We start from the raw sequence: 22,373 nt of genomic DNA, 5'->3' as shown, positions 1-22,373 counted from the left end.
CCTGTAAAGTGCACACGATACACCTAAGCTGCCAGGCTGAGCATGGGTGATGCCCAACACAGCTGTACATAAGCTAGGCCTTAATAAATGAGCTCACTGAGAGGACCTAAACACTTATAGAAATAGGGAGGTGGTGGTGGGGGTAGGGAAAGGGGTGAATGCGGAAGAACAAATATGTAGCAGAAAGGTGTGAGAAGATAAAAGAGCTACAGTTGAAAAAAAGAAAAAAGAAACAACAACCAAGTGTCAACAAACTGACGTCATCCTCACCCTCTTATAAAAAGAGAAACAGGCTCTGCTAGCTTATTAGCAGGGGAAATGTTCTATTTTAAAAACCAACCAACACAAAGTAACATCAAATGTTCTGCCTCTACAGGGAGAAAGCATCACCCCCACTACCCCGCCCCCCCCCCCACAGCTCAAAGTGATATAAAGTATCTGGGCTGCCTTTCCTCCTTTCTACCCATCCAGCCACCAGAAGGATTCCTGGTGAAAATCGGCTAGTGCATTCCAGCTGGACAGGGATACTGGGCTTCTCCCAGAAGTTGTTCAATGGTACAGCCTGGGAGGTAGTCTTGAGAGCCCAGAAGTATGGTGAGGGGTCTCCAACCTGGCCATGTGTCTGGCATCTCCATGTCCCATGAGTGCAGTGCATATCTGCTGTGTGCCATTCTCCAGAACTGTGGACGTCAGCACCCACAGGGAGAGCTGAAGGGGAATCACATGGCTAAAACCTGAGGAGTAGGGGGAGGACAGATCAAATGCCACCAGTCCACGAGCTTGTATTTAGAGGTTAACTTCACAATGAACAATATATGGTCACTTTGGGTTTATGTCCTTTAAACTTGGAAACCAATTCTGAGTTGTCAACCAAAGGGAAAGGATTCAATCCGTTACTATCCGTTACTGGCAGAGCCCTCTCTTCCCACACTGGGCTTTGTCTAGGAGGCCTGTCTTGCTCAGAAGGTATTGTTGCCTCCATGAAGGAGCCTGTCTCATCTGTGATAGTCCCCAGCACCTGTCACAATGCCTGGCTCAGTAAACGTTTCTGAATGTGATCCCTGTTCTGTCTGGGATTACTCCAATTCAGATAGTTCTTAGACCAGACACATCATGAGTGGATGCTTTATGGCTCTTCCATGCCAAAGTGACAAAGGTGTGTGCAATCAAATATGTAGGCACGGGGGTCAGTAGGAGAAAGCAAACCATAGACAGACTCCAACTGTTGGTGTTCAGTGGTTTTGATGAGAAGAAAGACTTGAAAAGCCTGCATAGCAATATCATAAAGATAAAAGTAGTGATGCTTCAGACAATGGGTTTAGGATTCCTCCCAGATGAAAGAAATGGAGGAGGGGAGAAGGGGAAGAAAAGAGGAGAAAAAAAAAGACTGAGAGGGAGAGACAGAAATGGGTGTCATCAGCCTTGAGACTTGCCCATCCAAACATTCTCAAGTAGTTGATTCCTACCCTTCCAGGTCAGACACTGGAAGAGAGGGTACAACCTAAGACTTCAGAGTTCTCTAGGATGCTGCCCTCAGAGCACCCAGCATCCCAGCCCATTCCCAGGCTCCTGCACCACAAAAAAACAAACAAAAATCAAAAAACCAAAACATTGAGCCCCAAGACACCCAGTTTCTCAGCTACTCCCTCCCCCCTCCCCCACCGCCCTGCCACTTTGTCTTCTGATCTAGGCTTGAACTCCCCGCTGAGCTCAAAATGGCTGCAGCTCCTTCCCACCTCTTCCTAGAGCTATCTGCACTAAGACAAAGAGTGCCTGTATCAAGAGAAAAGGCTCTCCCACTGAAACAGTGCAGAAGGGGGAATGTCTTTGTCACTGAAAGTCATTAAATAACCTGGCATCAAGCAAAACCACTAACGATCAGTCATTCTGTAGCACAAAAGCCTTCCTACTATAACCACACTTAACTTGTTTATGTTTTCCCACGTGTGATCTCAGAAAGCCTTATGTTTTCAACTTCAGGGAGCCTGGCTCTCCACAACTATCCATACATAGCCTGTTCTTCAACATCCAGGGTTTGGGGCATCAGCCAAAGACTCCCTTAGTGTTTCCCCTACTCCCATGAAGGCAGGTGGTGAACAAACAAAACCCAGAAATGGGCCTTTAGCCAACTCTCACGGTTGCTCAATTACTTTGATCCAACCCGGGATCCAGTAAGTCATCTTCAGCAGTTTCTCTGGCCACTGATCTGTGTGTGTACATTAGTTTCAACAGTCTAAACTTAGTTTAGACAGAGACCTAGATAATCAGGTTTTTCATGATTTTTCTCCTAAATTTGATTTATAGTAATGTTATATTAGGATTGGGTGGACTTATTTGAATTTTTGTCATTTAGCATTTGATGAGCTGCTTTAATTTGTAGGAATAGTTTTTATCTAGAAAAGTACCAATATTCTCTTTAAATTTGCATATACTCCTTTCTCCCTCCTCTTTAAGATGCATTTCAAATTATTTTAGCCCTTCTGATTTTATCATTTGTGTTTCTCATCCTCTTTGCTTTTATTTATTTACTGTTTAGTCTGTCTGCACTGTGTTTATGTATCTCTTTTGTTCTAATCTCCGGTTTACTAATTCCCTCTTCAGTTGTGTTCAATGCACTAGTTAACAAAGCCAAAGTTCTGTATGTTCCCGCTGATTTTTAAGGAAGTGTCTGCACCATCGGCTTTTACAATCTTCCATTTTCTTCAGACCACACTTACTTTTATATTCAGTTTAACAGGTATAGGGAGGAGTGAATGTCAGAATCCTACGTGAGCCATAGTTCTGGACCTCATTGCCTCTTACCATGAGTTCACTAAAACTACAGTTCAGTCTTCAACAGGCACCCAAGAATACAGGTTGACTTAATAGAATAATTTATCTCTTTCTAGATTCCGATTATATAATTATTTCCTATATTATACACAGGAGAGAGGAGAAGCAGGGAAAAAAGAGTGAGAGAGAAAAATATATGAGTGAGAGAGAGTATGAGAGAATATAAAATGGTCAGGCAGCTAACTCAACTTTCCTGTATTCAGGTCATCAGTCTATTAGATGGTGCTCACCCAAACTGGGGGAGTCCATCTGTTTTACTCAACCTACCACGCCAAATATTAATCTCTTCCAGTAATATAATACCCTTATAGACACATGCAGAAAGAATTAAAAAAAAAAAAAAGCTCCTTTCCACCAAAATCAAGTTAACCATCATGAGTCTATTCCTTGATAATTTGACACCCTAAACATATCCTCAAAAATATACTTATTTCCAAATAGCAAGGTTAAAATTCCACTTAATATGATACAACTTTGTTGCATGTAATTTAAAAAATACTAACTCCTCCCAGCAGGAAAGGTAAAAGTCCTTGGATGATGTTTACTCTTCTCCTTGATAGTCTATACATATTATGATATAAAATTAACAATGTTTATACATTATATGTATTTATACATTCTGTGTCTGTTATTTGTCTCGTTGCTGTGATAAAATAGTTGGCAAAAGTAACTTAAGAGAAGAAGGAGAAAGGGAGGGAAGGAAGAAAGAAAGGGAGGAAGGGAGGGAGGGAGAGAAGGAAGAAGGGAGGGAAGAAAGATTAATTTTGGCTTCCAGTTAAAGGCTTAGAGTCTATCAGGACAGGGGTTAAGGAAGTTGGGCGCCTTGTACCTGCAGCTGATAAATGTCAATGCACATTCTAAAGTAAGAGGGGATCTTCAATTAAAACTAATCTAGAAATCTCTCACAGACATGTAACAAGTATGGTTTTTTCGGCCCGCCACTGCTGGTCATGTCCCGCCGCCACGCCACCAGCCCCAAATAACACACAGAGACTCTGTATTTGATACAATACTGTTGGCCCGGTTACTTGTTTCTTATTGGCTGGCCCTGCCTTTAATTATTAACCCATTTCTGCTGATCTATGTATTTCTCTTACCGGGGAGCTGGCGGCATACTGTTTTCTTCAGACTCTCCATCTTGACTCCTCCTTACTACTTCCTATTTCCTCCTTGTCTCCTAGTCCCTCCTATCTTCCTTTCCTATTGGCCAACAGTGCTTTATTATTAACCAGTATGAGAAACATATATACATAATGGCATCTCCCATCATCTCCTCTTTTCTGTTTAAATAAAAAGAAGGGTTTTAACCTTAACATAGCAAAATATATAACACAACAGTTATCAAATAAGAATCACAGTTAACAATATTTAGTCCATTAACATTTATCAAGATTAAAAGAAACTATTCTATCATCTATCCTATATTTGTGAGTCCAAAGTCCTATTTGTAACTTATCTGTAAACCTAACTAAGGAAAACGATAACCATAACTATCTGTCTTCAACTCCTTCAAAGACCACAGAAGGATAGTATATAAACTCTAGAAATGACAGAGACAACTCACTGCCTGGTCACCCGAAGTTCTTTTGTAATCTTCCATCTTCAGCCCATAGGCCATAGTGTGTCTAGCTGACTCTTCAGCAATGCAGGAAACTTTAAACTGTCTTTTTGTATTGGCAGTTTGACAGTCACTTTTCTCTGTGTCCTGCATACTGTCTCGCAGACTCTTCCATGAAGCAGGAACTCTGTAGCAATGTCCATCTTGAATCAGCAGTCACTTTTCTGTGAGTCCTGCATGTCCAGTTTATACAGCACAAAGTCAAACATTCCAGACAAGAGCAGTATCTTGTCCAAATGGCTAGTCTTGCCGTATTGGAAGTAAACTCCATAATGAGTTTCTTAAATGTCCATCTTCCTTTTTGACGCAGGTGGTGTTACCAGGAGCATTTATGTCTCATTGTCAAGTAAAACCCTAAATCATTTTAAATGCCATATTCTGTAGGTCTTTGAAAGGTTTGAAGAATGCCTATTCATCTCAAATACATCTCTGTATATCTAGAAAACTTAACTAACTTAACTATAATATCTGACTATCATAGGTACTTATCTATAATCTGTACTACATTATACATTACATTTCTAAATAAGCTATACAAACAAGAGGAGAAATATACATATGACAAAATTGACCTTAAATTGTATCAATAAATGAAAATCCATTCCAAAACAAACTATGCATATCTATATCATAATTCCCTTTTTACCTTTAAAAAGAACTGGCTGTGATCATTAACCATTTATACCCAAGTCCATTTAAATGAAAACAAACATTTATAAATATTTGGGAATTTGGGCGTCATTCTTTCCAAACTACTTCCTGCTGATAGGGGGCGCTGTTATGGGGATCCTAAGAAGTTGCAGAAATCTTGGCTGTAGTCTGCAAGTCTGCCTTGTTCAAGCTGTTTTGAATGTTGGATCATCAGGAACTCTGTTTCAGGGGGTCTGGCTTGCTCAAACCACATTAGTCTGCAAGGAATCCACAGCTTTTCATTTTCTGTGGAAACAAAAATAGAAATCCTTTTCCCCAGTAACTTGTCCTTGAACTTAAATTTTGGAGTCAAAGCATTTTTAAAATATATAAATTGAACTAATCCAGCAGCATTTCCTTTATCAGTTGTTATTTTCTCAGCAGTCAAACAATGCAGAGACAACACAATAGCATACAGTAACCAGATTCTCTCTGAGCTTTTCATCTTTACGTGGCTTTATTATTACTCTGTTTATTTTACTTTTATTTTTTTGAGACAGGGTTTCTCTGTGTAACTCTTATCTGTCCTGGAATTCACTCTGCATACCAGGTTTACTTTGAAATCACAGAGATCTGCTTGCCTCTGTCTCCCGGGTGCTGGGATTAAAGGCATGTGCTACAACACCCAGTTCCTCTTTGTCTCTTTAAAACCATTTTTTTTCATGTCTACGTATATTTTAAAACACACTGTAAACCTTTAGAGGTTTTTCTTAATATGAATCTGTCTTTACTGTAAATCTTTATCTTCGTCTGGCTACAAGTCTTTTATCTGGTAAACAACAACATTGTTAAAATGGAAGTCATATAGCTGTGTCAGCTGCAGTTTACCAAAGATGGTGGCGGGTATTTTTACTGCCAGCACGGAAAGCTGTGCTCACCGCGTTGGTCTGCGCTGCCACCCAGAAAGCATGCTGCCGGCTTGGAGATGTGGTCACTGTAATTGCCATCTCTCATACACACCAATAAACTGTTAGCAGAGTTATTTAAAAGCTGTGCGGTTTTTTGCCTTTTATGCTGAGTCAGGAACCTTCCCTTAAAGGAGCCGCGCGAATATCTGCTTGTCTCTAGCAAGTCAGAGTCCAACCGAGAAAAATGCTGTTACCAAGAAACCTTGCTTATTTCTGTTCTTTTGTTTCTACAACCCTTTTTTAAGCTTTTGTTAAATTTTAAGTGGAAGTTCTTACTAGCCACGTTGGGCGCCATCTGTAACAAGTATGGTTTTTTCGGCCCGCCACTGCTGGTCATGTCCCGCCGCCACGCCACCAGCCCCAAATAACACACAGAGACTCTGTATTTGATACAATACTGTTGGCCCGGTTACTTGTTTCTTATCGGCTGGCCCTGCCTTTAATTATTAACCCATTTCTGCTGATCTATGTATTTCTCTTACCGGGGAGCCGGCGGCATACTGTTTTCTTCAGACTCTCCATCTTGACTCCTCCTTACTACTTCCTATTTCCTCCTTGTCTCCTAGTCCCTCCTATCTTCCTTTCCTATTGGCCAACAGTGCTTTATTATTAACCAGTATGAGAAACATATATACATAATGGCATCTCCCATCACAGACAGACTCAAAGTTTTCTCTCCTAGGGATTCTAAATCCTGTCAAGTTCACAATCAAATACATACCTTGACCACTTGACATCCAATGTCACTTTTTAGACTTAAAAATATCTTGTGTTTTGTCCGCATGTATGTCTGTGTGGAGGTGTCAGATTCCCCTGGAATTGGAGTTATAGATAGTTGTAAGCTGCCATGTGAGTACTGGGAATTGAACCACAGTCCTCCTCTGGCAGAGCAATTGGTATTCCTAACCACTGAGCCATCTCTCCAGCTCCCCTACTTTTCAGTCTTGTACTGTTCATCACTACAGGCCCATAGTTATCTTATAATGCAAAACACATTCAGTCCAACATCAAAAGCCTCTACAGTCTTTAACAATCCCAACATTGCCTTGAGTCAAAAGACTCAAGGCAACCTATAGGTAAGCTCCTATAAAATAGAAAACAAGGTACATATTTCCAACATACAATGACACATAATAAATATTCCCATTATACAAAGGGGGCATAGCAAGAAATTGTTGGACGAAAGCAAGATTGAAATCCAGCAAGGCAAACACCAAATTTAACTGCTCAGTGTCCAGCATCTAGGACTTGTCATCGAACAAAGGATGTGGGTAGACCTGCTCCTCCCCCAGCTCTCCCACTTCTGACACATACTGCCTCCCTCCTAAGCGGGCTTTCCTCAGTGATGACCAGTGTTTCTGGCACCCTGAGGTCTGCACTGAGTGTTAAGTGGCACCTGCACAGCATCATGTGCTGGCTTCTCAGGGCCACCTTGCAGGGATTCCAACCCTGTCATGTTTTTTCTTCCTTAGCAAGTCTGCAGAACCAGTGGACAAGCTTCCATGATCTCTTCAATCTTACATCTTTCCTGCCTGCAAAACTAGTACCATGTGGATGGTGAGGCCAAGTTCTGCTGCCAGCTCAGGATGGAGCTTGGCTTTTTTAGTGACAGTTGCATCAGCTCCTATGTACTGACTCTGGGAAAAAAATTCCCCTTGGTGGTTGACTTTGAGAAGCAGGGAATCCCGACAGTGGCTTCTCAGTCTAGGCCAGTGGTTCTCCAACTTCCTAATGCTTCAATACACTTTTTTTTTTTTTATGATGCAGTGACCTCCAGCCATAAAATTATTTTGTTGTTACTTCATAAATGTTAATTTGCTACTGTTCAGAATTGTAATGTAAGTATCTGATATGTAACACCCACATGTCGAGAACCACTGGTAGAGGCTCTTTCCAACCAAATGAATTTGCATTTTTCACAAGACAGAATGATGGATAAGTTCTTGAACCTCAGAACACTTTTCCTATTGTCCAGTCAGATTCCCATTTATTGGTACTAATCTAGGAACCACAGCTGCTTTCAAACCTGTCTTATCTTTAAGATTAAACTCATCTGTACTCTTCCTCACAAAATGCATGCTTTGTTCATCTCTTTATTCCCCTTCTGATACCAGGGGTTGAAACCAGGACCTCATTCATGCTAGTCGAGGGCTCTGCTACAAAGCTATCTCCTTAGCGGTGTGCTTTGCTTTTTTTGTCCTCTCTTCACTGTAAACCTGGGTGAAAACAGAGTGAACTGTAGCCATGTCACAACCTGAATGTTATCCTGTCTCGATATGTCCTCCACCAAACAAATTGGTCTGTCACCTTTCAGTTCAGCTTCACTCAGGCTCTCGGGACATGGGAAGAATTCAGTCAGATTCTTTGCAAGACCATCATATGAATGGCCCTTATTCTTCCTGTTCAGGGTCCTTGTTCTCCTCTGAAACCTCACAAGGTAGGCTTGTCTGTGTTTCTATTGGCGTTGTTCTCATCTTCTACCGTCTCATCAGGAGGGCCCATGAAGCTCTTCTTGCTGCACTCCAGGGGCTTTCGTAGTCCCAAACTGCAAACACTTCCCCATTCATCCTGCAAAGGCCTAGGAACCATATGCTCAATATTTGATCATAATAGCCCCACTTCTCAGCACCAGTTTTCTCTATCAATTACTTTTCTTGATATTACAACAAAATGACTAATAAAAGCCATTTTAAAAGGATAGTTATTTTGGCCGACAGTTGAAGAGTACAGTTTATTACGGTGGGAGTGGAACAGCAGCCAGAGAAGGAGCTGGCTGGTCACATGGTGTCCACAGTTGAGACAGAGAAAGAAACTAATGCTCGCCGCCATCTCTTTTCCACTCAGTCTAGGATCCAAACTCCTGGCATGCTCCGCCCTCAGTTAGGGCGGGGGCTTCCCCCTATTAGCATCATCTAGAAAACGCCTCACAAGCAGACCCAGAGGCTTTCTTTTTTATCAAAATAACAATCACTACTGTAAGGTGTACGGTTTTTCCGCCTGCCGCCGCTGGTCTTGTCCCGCCGCCGCACCAGCCCCAATTAATACACTGAGACTCTATATTAGATATAATTCTGTTGGCCCAGTTACTTGTTTCTTATTGGCTAGCTCTATCTTAATTATTAACCCATTTCTGCTGATCTATGTATTTCTCTTACCAGGGAGCTGGCCGGCATACAGCTTTCTCCCAACTCTCCATCTTGGCTCCTCCTTACTACTTCCTCTTTCCTCCTTGTCTCTTAGTCCCTCCTATCTTCCTTTCCTATTGGCCAACAGTGCTTTATTATTAACCAGTATGAAAAACATATATACATAATGACATCTCCCATCACACTACTAACCTTCTTTCAGAATATAAAATCAGTATATCTTATATCAGATCACAAGTGAATAAAAACAAAGACACATATACAAATTAAAAAGAAGTACTCACAATAACTATAGTCATCACTTCTGTAATTGACCATATGTTTATAACTGGTATTTGTCTTTCTCTTCTAACTCTGTATTGCCATCGTGAACTCCTTAACCAGTCCTTTGCCCTCTGCAATGAACCAGGCATTTGGTCATGGAGGGCCTGGGGAACTGGTAGTCCTGCTTAATTGGAGTTGTAGTTTCTAATTGTGACATTATGCATAGGGCGTAGAAATGTTAAGATGCTCTAAGAAATACCCTCCTTTGCAGATGAGTTCTTCCTTGCCTTTGTTGTAGAGCAGTGGCCTAATTTTTCCTTGGTACATAGTATCAGCTGCTCCAGCCAGTGTTGTAACTTCTTTCTTTGTTGATTCAGAGACATGAAGAACCCTAAGTAGCTGGGCAGAAACCATAACTTCCAGTTCAACGGTATCATTGGTGTGGTTCCTGCTAGAAACATCCTTCTCTTTAGAAGTAAGACCTCTAGAACGAAAGAACATACTGTCATGAGAACAAAAGAAAAGGAAAAAATGTTAGTAGAACATTGGGTATAAAATGATGAGTGGTACTATTTCTGTCCCCCTCCCCCAACTCCTGGACCCATCTCTGACTGTGGGAGAAACAGTACCATATTTTGGATACAGACATAGAACACATGGAGCAGTCTAAAGAATCTTGCCCCCATGCTACACAGCACTGTCACCTGCTGATACTCTGAGTCTTCAAAGAGCTACTCCGATACTGTCAAGTCAGATGCCTTGGGAGATCAAGAATACTGAGTCTAGTTGGCTCCTTATGCTTTGCAGTGGTGATTTTCCAGTTAATGTGAATTTTAATTGTCTTCAGTAGAAAAGCTAGTGTGCAATTTCTACCTTAGGATTTCTGTTAAGAAAATATCAGACCAAAAGATAGCAAAGAAAGAAATTGTGTTCAAAACATTACCAATAGAGATATCTAGCATTAAAACTATAGTAAACATGTTTATAGGAATCTCTATGCATATAGCCACATAGAAGTCAATCTATATTGATGGAAACTTATTACTGGCTAACCTGTAAGTCTTACTAAACAACTGTTTTTCATGTTAGTATAAAATTAATTTATAATGTTCATAAAATAACGTTGAGCTGATACCACTGAGTACTTGCTATGTTCATGGACCTTTCAGCCATTTAATGTTTGTGACAACTGTGTAGAATGTGCTTCATAGATCACAAAACTTGCTCAGACATGCTGTGAATTGTGAACATCTTATAGATTCAGAAATGGAGACAAAAAGACACTTAAAAATGTACCAGAATCATGAAAGTGGTAAGTCATGGGTCCAGACTTCAACTGATGGAAATGGACTCCAAAGCCTGAGCTTATAAAAACTTTACAAAGCATGGGATGCCACTACATGGATGCATGTAATTTATTAAACTAAGACCTCCTACTGGTGCATAATTACATTATTCACAGGTTATTTCTGCTATTATATAAAAAATAACCTTAAAAAGTCATTGGTGTATGTCTTTATGTATTTGCTTATATCCCAGTGAAGAAAGTTGCCATGTCAAGGGCACCTGTATGTTTACTAATTCAAGTTTGCTAATTCAGAATGCCACCTCAGCTTACAAAATGCCCTCTACATCCTTTTAGCATTGAGTCTTGTTGCTATTTTCTTCTCTGATAACTCTGCACATTGGAAAGTACTCTCTGTTTCTATTTCTTTTCAAACTGTGCCGATGGCGCTGTTACTGTCTGGTGAGCTATCTGGACTCTGTTGGCTGTGTTTCCTGTGTACACTCCCAGAGTCTATTCCTCTTTTTCCTCCTCATCCATTTTCCTCCAGGACAGTTAAAGATGGGGCTATGTGTCCATTCACAGAGCAAAGCAGACATCAGAGCTCAGTGGCAGTCTCTCTCCCAAGCCAGGCTTTCAGGGTAGTGAGTGTGTGCTTACTTGAATCTGCCACTCACTCTCATCTTTCTAATCAGCAAGTCTCCCATCCAAGAAGCTTCAGCATCAGTGGCATTCTGGGATATTTTCTCCCCTGAGCCTATAGAGTCTACTTAGAGTGTGCAACTTTTAAAACCTATTACAGTTCATAGATATAAAGGAGTTAGTTGTAAAATGATAAAGGAATTTCAAGATATAACCCCTCCCCTCTTTCTTGTTTCCTTTCCTTCTTTCATTATCATCTCCTTTAAAAATGTATTTATTTTATTTTATGTGTATGGGTATTTTGCCTGGATATGTGTATGTGCATCAGTTGTGTGCCTACAGATGTTGTGAGCCACCATGTGTGCTGGGAACTGAGCCCAGGTATTCTGAAAGACCAGTGCTCTTAAACTCTGAGCAATCTCTCCAGGCTTCATCATTTCTTAACTACTGTGAGAACGGTTAACTCTTCAAAACCCACCATCTGTCTCCCACTTCTCCCATAACTTTCTCCCTTGTTATTTCTCTGTTAAAATCCTGCCTTACACATTGCCGGTCAAAAAATCTCCTCTCTTTTATTCAAATCTGCACTGTTAAAGTTCAATGGATAAACAGCAGGGCCTTCCTTGGAAATCAGAGGAGTGAAAAGACCCTGAGTGGAGATTGTGACAATTCTCCTAAAGTGAATGGCAGTGCCCAAACCACTCACACAATAGCATTGTGTATCAGAAGCACGAGCACACAGCATTTGGAATCATCTGACAAACCAAAGGGCAGATGTTTCTTCCTGGAGAGGTGAGAAGACTCAGAGATGAAGGGACCAGGAGATTTCTTGCTGGGGATGAAGTGAAATCAATAGGATAACTCTTGGGCTCAGGCTGCCACTGAAGAGAACCACAAAGTATCAGGACCAGAAAGTGTGGGAGATGAGACAATAGCTTTACAAAGCTTCCTGAGCCCGTCACATAGTATCCCATGTTCTTAGCACACTAGGAGATATTTAGCCAGGGTGGCAGAGGAAGAGGTAGTCACACAATTTTCCTTGTTGCGGGATCACTCAGAAACTTTTATATGACAATATTAATTACTTAAATCTAGGAAGAGATGACCATAAAATGTTGCTTAAATTTGCTTTACATTTCTTGATCACAGAACACTGCATTTCTAGATCCTTTATGTTATACGATATAATTTGGTAAGTAGAGTATGTTTTGTGTTTTTGCCTTTGTTTATAGTTGAGATGCTTTGTGGCTGTGGATATTTTATTTGGTAATGATGTACAAAGTGGTCTGGAAGGGCCTGCAGAGTACAATATGAAGTGTTTGTGTTTAAAATGTCCGAGAGCATCAAAAGTTCAATGTCTTTTAAATATCCTCTAAAATGACTTAATAATGTTTGTTCAAATCATTTAATGTACCAAGATGCAAAACAATATTGAAAATCCTATCAAGATAATATTGGACTTTAATGATATTAAATTAGCATACACAAGGGAATCCTCTTGCTATTCTATTCTGTGTATTTTTACCCTGTATTTGCATGTGCATGCTAATGTAAGACAGGAGAGACTGTCCTCACTCACTGCTGGCTTGTGTTTATAGCTAGGATCCCTGTAATAAAAGACAGATTAGTAAGAAGAAGAAAAGCATACAAATTTATTTAAATTTTACATGACCCAAAGAAACAGGGAAAACAGTGTATGAGTGTGCTGAGGTTTGATGAACAGAGGGCCACAAAGCAGATGTGTCATTAAATGAAAAGGAGTGTAGCCTCACGGTGACAATGTGTGGGGTAGGGAGGGAAGGGTGGGGCTGGGGTTGCCACTTCAGAACCTTCATGGTGTCACTGTGGCTTAGGGAAGAGTATGTGCTTTCCTTTGAGTGAAGGGAGCACAACTTCGGAGTAAAGGTTTCATGATGATTGTATAACTTCAAGGGAAAGTCAGGGAATGATTTAGTGACCTGCCTCAGGAGGGCATGAGGAGTGAGAACAAACCTCCTGCTTCTGCTGTGTCTTCAAATGCCAAGGGACTACAGTTGGGCTTACGGTGGGCAGGACCTCGTCACACCACATGCTCCTTCAGATGCAGCTTTTTAGAAAAAGAAAAACAGGTTGTGAGAAACTGGGCACCATGCTTCTGCATTCAAAGCCTTCTGAGCATGGAGTTAAACTTTTTTTTTTCAAAATTATATAAAGATACGAATTTACTCAAATATTTCTATTGTTTAGCATCTAGGCTATCTTAAAATTTTGTTATAGCACCACGATGAACATCTTTTATGTCTACACTTGTTTTACATCTCTGATTTCCCCCCCCCAGAATAAACATACATGTACAATAACTTAATTGAAGAGTGAAAGCTCCATTAAGATTCCTCTCACTTGTTGCCAGCTTGCTTTTGAGAAAAATCATTCCCATTCAAAGAATCATCAATAGTGCTTAAGACAGATCCTAGTTACTGTCCGGTTGCTAGGAAGAGACACCATGACCAAGGCAACTTATAAGAAAAAGCATTTAGTAAGGGGCTTGCTCACAGCTTCAGAGGGGAGGGTAAGTCTAAGATCAGCATGGCGGGAAGCATGATAGCAGACAGGGCGCGGAGCAGTAGCTAAGAGCTCACATCTAATCAGCAAGTTGCAGGCAGGGAGAAAGAGCTAACTGGGAATGGTGTGGGCTTTTGAAACCTCCTCCAACAAAGCCTCCTAGTCCTTTCTGTACCGTTCTACCAACTGGGAACCATGTGGTCTAATGTATGAGCCTGTGGGAAACTTTCTCATTTAAGCCACCACAGCAGCCAGACATAGCAGCCCACTAAGGTTCTTTTGACCTTAACTTTAATGTGGTTGTTAAGCAAGTGATCCTTACTCTGCACATAGTTCCTGTTTTAAAAAATTAAGCACAGCTGAAGTTCCTTCCATTGGTCTAGTCTAAGCATTGCCTGACCTAGGTAACTCATACTTCTTGAGAATACTTTCAAATTTATTTGTACACGTATTAGCAGATCTATGTAAATACATTACTGTCACCCCCTCAAAATATTGCATATCTCAGTTAACAATATTGCTGGGTCTTATCCAAGATCAGCACATAAAACAAATGATTTTGTGTAAAACGCCCCACTGTGGGGAGTGAGTATACCACTATATTGTTGAGCAAGGATGCTAAAGCCTCAGACTTACAGAAATGGCTAGGCCTTCCCCAAGTCCAAGTACAAATGCTGACATCTGGTTGATCTTTAACTAAAAACACTATGTACAAAAGTGCAGATTTCATCTTGGGTGACTACAACATCACATCCTCCCCTAAAACTGCTCCCCTACCAAGATTAGCTAACCCTTGTCCTAGCTTATGTAAAAAAAAAAAAAAAAAAAAAAAAAAAACACTTTGAACACACATCCTCACCTGCTGTGGCTGTATCTTCATCCAAGTGCACAGCCTGCCCAATCCTAGCTTTTCATTGCTTGTGGCAGTCTTTCTTAATCTTCCCTTGCTTCCGGTCAGGTCTCTAGAACCCAGTCAGGCAGCCACAGCAGTCCCACAGTTTAAAGCCCAATCATCAATCCATAAGCATGTGCTTGTCAGTTCATGTAAGCAAGAATACCAATGCCGTATTTCCTGAAGTAGAGTTGTTACTGCAAAAGGTGTATGGAAGATTGCTACTTTTTTCTTTCTTCCTTTCTCCTCTTCCCCCTCCCTTCCCCTCTTCTCCTTCGCCTTCTTTTCCTCCTCCTCTTCCTCCTCCTTCTCCTTCTTCTTCCTTCTCCTTCTTCGAAAAGGCTTCTCTATGTAGCACCAGCTGTCCCGAAACTCACTCTGTAGACTACACTGGTCTCAAACTCAGAGACCCACCTGCCTGTGCCTCCCAAGTGCTGGGATTAAAGGTGTGGGCACAAAAGGTTATGTAACCAACGGCTTTACTAGATATTGACACAGTGCTGTGTGGAGACTTCATATTCTGAACAGTCTCATGGGGGTAAGTTCCCCACACTCTCATCTGATGGTGCATTGGTATATAACTAATAACTGGTTTTCTGGGGAGGTGAAAGGAGACTAAATTTGTAGCACTTGCTGACTTCCAAGTTTAAATGCTTTTACTTTGGCTCTCTCAGGTAATAATCTAAAGGTGCTGTGCGTGGAATTGGGAAAGACAGCCATAGACATTGTTGTCCTCACCCACAGACTGTGTCAGCACACACTATAATCTTCCAGAGCCTGGGAGGTAGAAATGAATACCATACATGAGACTAAGTTCTTTCATTCACAAAAGAGCATGTCCATTTCTAGAAGCCGTTTCTACTTAATTGCTATTCCCCTTTTGTGAGGAGTTTTCTCATTTATTACACAAACACTTTACAGCAAGTAAATGTATTCTTTGGTTTATTTGTGTTTGTTTTGCCTCCCCATGGTGCTTGCTTACCCTCTTCTCTGTGCCCTTTAGGTTCTGTGTGGTGTGGTTGGGTCTTCTCTGTAGGAGGATTTCCACTCACAGGATTTTCTCTTGTGCTCTTATAGTTTTATGTTTTACCCACGAAGTCTTTGCAATTTGCTTTCTCCATGTTGGATTTGGAGAAAGTAAACCGTCAAAGAGATCCAGGTGGCAGTGTGGCCAGTGGTTCTCAAGTCTGCTGATACTCATGGAACTTTTTGTCTGATGATTTTGTTTTTCAAGACAGAGTTTCTCTGTATTGCTTTGGAGGTTGTCCTGGAACTTGCTCTGTAGACCAGGTTAGTCTCGACCTCACAAAGAACTGCCTCCCAAATGCTGGGATTAAAGGCATGGGCCACCAACGCCCGGCTTCCACTGGTTTTCTATTTGATTGACAAGCAGAGTTTGGTTGTTGGTTTTGTTCTTTTGTTGTTGTTTGTTTTGTTTTTAGAATCTATAATCAACATACCAGATGAATTATTTTTTCATATTTCAAACCATTTATGTTTAGGTAGCCAAGGAAATGCTCCTTACCTTCAATCCTGGGTGTCATATATATGGCTACTCCAGTAGTTAGTGTTTATACAGTAAGCCTTTTATTGGTGTTAGTGTTTATATGGTATACATTTTTCTTTTACTTTGAGCCTACATCTTTATATTGAAAGTGTATTTCTTGTAAGCTGTTATACAGTCTGTTATTGTTTTATATTTTATAATCATTTAATTATTGAAACCAAACACTGTGTGGTTGGTTTATATCCACAGTGCTTCTATTTGTCACATTTCTTCTTTCTCTCTTCATCATCCTTCCTGCCTTTTGGGTTAACTTGATTATTTTTACTATTCTATTTTATTTCTATTACTGATTTATTGGTAAGATTTCTTCTTAAAATTTGTCCTTAGTGTTGCCTCAATGCTTTACATATATTACTACAATTCATCACAATCTACTCTGGTTTAATATTGAAGAAATTTATATATGATTAAAAGCCAACAGGGATAGAGATGGCTCAGTGGTTAAGAGTGCTTATTGCTCTTCCGCAAGGTCCAAGCTTGGATGTTCCCCATGGAGGGAGGGACACTCCCTTAGCCTAGAGGCAGGAGGGAGGGCCTAGACCCTTCTCCAAATGACTTGACAGATTTTGATGATCCCTGCTGGAAGGCATCACCCTCCCTGTGGAGTGGGGGAGATAGGAGAGGGGTTGGGAGGCATGTGAGGGAGAGGGAACTGGGATCAATATGTAAAATAAGAAAAAAATAATAAATAAAAAGGAAATGTAGTTCCATTTTCCACCTTAAAGAGAGCTTATAAATAAAATGAATGCTGCTGCAACCAAAAAAAAAAAAAAAGCTTGCTTCCCCGAAGCATCCACATAGGGCAACTACAACTACTTGTAACTCCAGCTCAGCTGCAGGGAGATCTGATGCCTTCTTCTGGCCTTGAGGTGTAACTGCACTCATGTGTACAGCCCTCTGCCATAAATACACACACACCAATAAAGCATGTTGCAGTTTTTTACACTTCCCTCCTTTGTGCTAATCTTCTTAAATATTTTATCACTGTCTATATTGTAATCATGCAGAAAACAGTTACTGTTCTTGTTTTAAAGTCAATTATATTTTCAAGGCAAAAAGTTCGAGAGCATTTATTAATTTTGATCATACAGTTACTATTTCCAGATCACTTTATTATTGCATGTGTGTTAGTAAGTGCTTTCAAATGCTATCAGGAGCCGTTTCACTTTGGGTGAAGGACTTCAGCACTGTTCACCAGAGCAGAGCCAGCAACATGGATGTTTATTACCTTGGTTATCTAAAACTGTTTTGTCATCACATTTTGATGCTACTGGCATTACGTGCAGCGCATTCCGGTGACATGTCTCCCACTCTGTTTTCTGAACACACACACTTTAGAGAAGTCATTCAACTGTGTCCTCACGAAATCTATCCCGTGGCCATCTTCATTTTTATGTGTGCAACATCTGTTTTTATTCTGGATGCTTTTTGTCTTCACATAATTGTTCAGGAATGTTCTTCTTTACTTCATATATCCAAGCTCCTCACCCTTTCCTTTCTCTGAAGCCTTATATTTTTCAATACTTCTTATAAGGGATGTCTTCTGGCAAAAATTCCCCCCAACTTTTATTTGCCTGAAGTTGTCTTTATTTTTCCTTCACTTTGGTCATGGTCTGAATGCTTATCCTTCACTTCTCCAAGTTATATGTTGAACTCCTGATCCCAATATGATGGCATTTGGAAGCAGTGACTTCAGCAGGTAATTAGGTACTCAAGGTGGAGGACCTCATAAATGTAATTCCTGCCTTCATAGGAAGAGTCCAGAGATCTAAACAGCCCCATTTCTACCATGTAAGGCAAACTGGAAGAAAGCCCTCCCTAGAAGTCAACAATGCAGAATACTGGTATTGCTCATTCTGTATCAAGAACCTTGAAAAATAGACTTGTTTATGTTAACCAGTCTCTGGCAATTTGTTATAGTGGCCAAACCAACTAGGGTAGTTTAGAAAGAGAATATCTCGAGAGAACAAAAATCTCACAATTATTGTGAAATGTATGCTTTATTTTTTCTTCACAAACTTTAATATTCCAAATAATCTACTCTCTTCTCGCTTGCATGCTTCCTGGGAAGTCAGATGCAATTTTTATTTTTGCTTTCTTTATAAGTAAACTATTTTTATCCTCTTGTTTCTTTCTAGAGATTCATCTTTTACTGTTCGTAGTTTGAGTATGGCATACCTGGCATCGTTTAGTTATTCCCCCCTCCTTTTTATCATTTGCTTTTATTCTGCTCGGCATGCACTGAGCTCCTGTGATATGGTGTCTGACATTAACGTGAGGACATTCTCAGTCATAACTGCTTCAACTATTTCAATGGTGTCTTTGCTCTTTCTTCTCTTACTCCTATTATGCGCATGCTACCTCTCCTGACACCAAATCACAATTCTTGGATATTCTGTCCCAAGTATTCTGGAAGTTTCTAGTGCTATTTCCTAGAGCCAGACACCCTTTCATCAGCTCTCTTCCATATACTAACGAGCCTACCAAACACATTCTTCATCTCTGCTGCAGCATTTTTAATTTTTTCTTAGAATTTCCATTTCCCTGCTTTACACTAACCACAAGTTTTTTCATGTTGCTGATTTCTTCCTTCAGAACTCTGGGTGCATTAATCACAATTGTTTTAGATGCCCCAGTCTGATAATCCCAGCATCCTTGTACATCTAACTTTTGGTTCTCCCCCTCTCTCTTCAAACCGCCTTTTTGTTTTTACTTTTATTATGATTTGTACACTGTTATTGCAAGCCAGATATGCTGTGCCAGGCAAAGGAAACTCAGGCAAGCGTGCCTCAGTCACATAGACAACCTGTGAGGAGAGAGGAAGCGTCCTGTACATCATGGCTCTCAGCGCTCAGTGCCTTTGGGTTTGCATCTCACAAGGGCTTTTGAGGTGTTTTTCTCTCAGGTGGGAGAGCATGACTGACAGGCCAGGGCTGGTATTTCCCTGCCCTCCATGACTTCGTCTCTGATAAAACCACAAAAGGTTAGGTTCTTCCCCTCTCCCAAGGGCAGACATTTTTAGTAAGATCAGAATCCATCTTCTTTGTTGGAAGCATGTGGGGATTTTTCTGGTCTACTCACTGTGTAAACCCAGTTAAGTTTCCCAAAGATAACACTCAAGAAAGTAAATCTGTGGCTCACTCTTTGGGAATGACTGGCTTTATGACTGATTGTCCCTGAAGTCATTCACCCTCAGGTTCCTCTCCCCTGAGCTTCTGGCCATTTGAACACCTGCAGCTTCCCAGCAGGGGCTGGGTCCTGTAGAGATGTCTGCTTTGGGAATGGCAACTCTCTGTATCTACCTGTTTTTAATTTGTTTTGTCTTTGCCCTTACATCCCCAGCAGATCTAAGAACCATTTTTTCCTGTTTGCTTTAATATTGGCTCTTCCATCTTTTCTTCTTTTAGAAGAATTTTTTAGAATTTCATATGTGAATACTGTATTTATGTAATTTCCCTCTCCCTCTCAAATTCATCCTTCGTGCGTGCATGAGTGAGTGCATTTGATGTCCCTCCAATGTATTCTTTTAGGACTGACCCCTTGGAATTAGATAACTTATCAAGAGCTCATCCCTGGAGAGTCCTGACTCTACTCACTCTCTCAGCAGCCATTAACTGCGTGCTAAGTGAGACCTTGTGAGATCTCTCCCATCCATGCTGGCTTGTCAGTTGACATTGCCACATTTCAGGTCTTGTTTAGGTGACCATATTGTTGAGACTTCCTGGGTGCAGCTTCCTTGCTATGTATAAAAGACACTATCTTGCATAAGATGCCCTGGTCCTTGGGCTTTCATAGTCTTTCCTTTCTGTTTATGGTTGGAATGAAATGACAGCCACCTAACTATTTTCTCAATGAACCAGACAGAAAGTGACCATGCTATCAGCAATTTTCCTCTGTTATCACCAGTTCAGCAATCAGATTATGATGTGCTTTGACTTTTTATTTTTAATGTTTCTCGTGTTTGGAATTCATTGAGCTTCTAAAATCTGTGGGTGTAAGGTTGTTTTTTTTTTTTTTTTTTCAAATTAGACAAATTTTTGCCTAATGTTTCCCATAATAAACTTTTTGCTCCAACTCACTTTCCTGGGTTTCCAGCTACACATACGCTTGACTATTTAATGTTGTCCCACAACTTAAGGGTGAACTGCTCATTTTTCAAGTGTGTTTTCCCTTTCACAGTAGGTTGTCTGTGGTCCCTGTAACTTCACACTCACAAGCCTTCCCATCTCACCTTTGCTCTGCTCCTTTCATTACAGCTATTGTATTCTCATTACTTAAAACCCATCCAGTGGCTTTCATTTGCTCCCTCATTGTGTTAATAATTCTATTTACTTCAACAAACACAAAAGATTTAGAACAGCGGTTTAGCATCCTTTTCTGCTATTTCCATCATCTTTTTCATTTCTAGATGATCTTTTAGAACAGAGCTTTAGCAAGAATCAAAAAACATGACTGTCAAAGGGATCAAATTAGTGAAAGAAGGCTTAAGAAAATACTTAAAAGAACACAACAAACCAACCACTCACCAATGTTAAATTTGTAACATCTGAACATCAATAAAATTATTACGTATCCCCTTTCAAAAAAACCCCAGGAGAACACAACTGTTAATGAGAGGAAGAATGTATCAATCTTGCCTCATTTCGAGTACTTTGCCTTTCTCGGATCTTAATGGTTTCAACAATGTCTCTTCAATGTGGACATAGACAGTAGGTAAACAATTCCTGTCTATGGGAGCTAGAGGAATTGTTTATCTTAGGGTTTCCCCACAATTATTTTACCTTAGAAGTAGTTCTTGCTTAACTAAGTGGAGCTATTTAGTTTCTCTTTCAGTGTGTCTCAAGAAGAAGAGAATACAAATATTGGTGATCAACAAGAACCAAGGGGCTCTCACACATGCTGGCCTAGTAGATGACCCTTCACAGGAAGGACTGAGGGGCTCTGCCTGTTGAGGATGAGTAGAGATACAGCATATCTGAGGTTCAACTTGTCACATCACAAAGACTAGAGTGACTCAAGGTTGTTTCTCAAATGTTCTCTAAAATGTGTGCATACTGAGAATTTTGTTATGGCATGGCTATTTTTGTTACCTCCCAAACTCATGTTAAAATGTAGTCCCCAGGGATGTGGGATGTCCTGGATGATAGATAATACAGGTCACATAGGCTCTATGTATAGTCTATGTATAGACTAAAGTCATTATAAAACAATCCTAGGAGGGGGATTGTCTTCCCATACTCATGCCCCTCTCCCTTCTCCCATGTGTGTTCCAGCAAGAAGGTGAGGACCTAGATTTAATCCTCAACACTATGTAAAAGTCCAGCTATGGCTGCACAGGCTTGCATCCCTAGCACTGTGGGGACAGCAACAAGAGGGTTGCTGGGCTCTGCTGGCCAGCATGTCTAGCCCAAGCATTAACCCCAAGCTCAAGGAGAGGCTCTGTGTCAAGGGATTAATGCAGAGAGTGACAGGGCCAGCATCCACTTCTGGCCCCTTCTTGAGTACTCCCCCCACTTCATACAGGTGCGCATACATCAGATACACCCTCCACAAACATACACACATCCACAGAGACAGAGAGACAGACAGAGATAGAGACAGACAGGGACAGAGAGACTCTTGCTAAAGGCATCTACCTTGGTTTTGAACTCAGTCATCTCCAGAACTTTGAGTCAACAAATGTGTATTTATTATAAATTACTCAGTCTGAGAAATTCTGTCATAGCATATAGAAATATAACTTATCTTTAGAAACACCCATTCAGGATCATATCTAAATTATTTTATACCCACCAAAATGTGTGTTCTTTAGCTCCTTGCTTTATATAAAGCCAGGAATCTGAGGTGAAGCAAGCCGGAATCTGAGCACGAGAAATGGTCCAGTTTTACTAAGGTTAAGCAGACTTAACTCTACATACAGTATGTCCTTTTGTGAGTTGAACTTGGCCTTTGACCTGTACAATCTAAGTGAGCCATCTTCCACCCCCT

This window comes from Phodopus roborovskii, unplaced genomic scaffold (genome assembly GCF_943737965.1).
Source record: "Phodopus roborovskii unplaced genomic scaffold, PHOROB, whole genome shotgun sequence".
Taxonomy (NCBI): Eukaryota; Metazoa; Chordata; class Mammalia; order Rodentia; family Cricetidae; genus Phodopus; species Phodopus roborovskii.
This window is presented reverse-complemented; position numbering follows the sequence as displayed.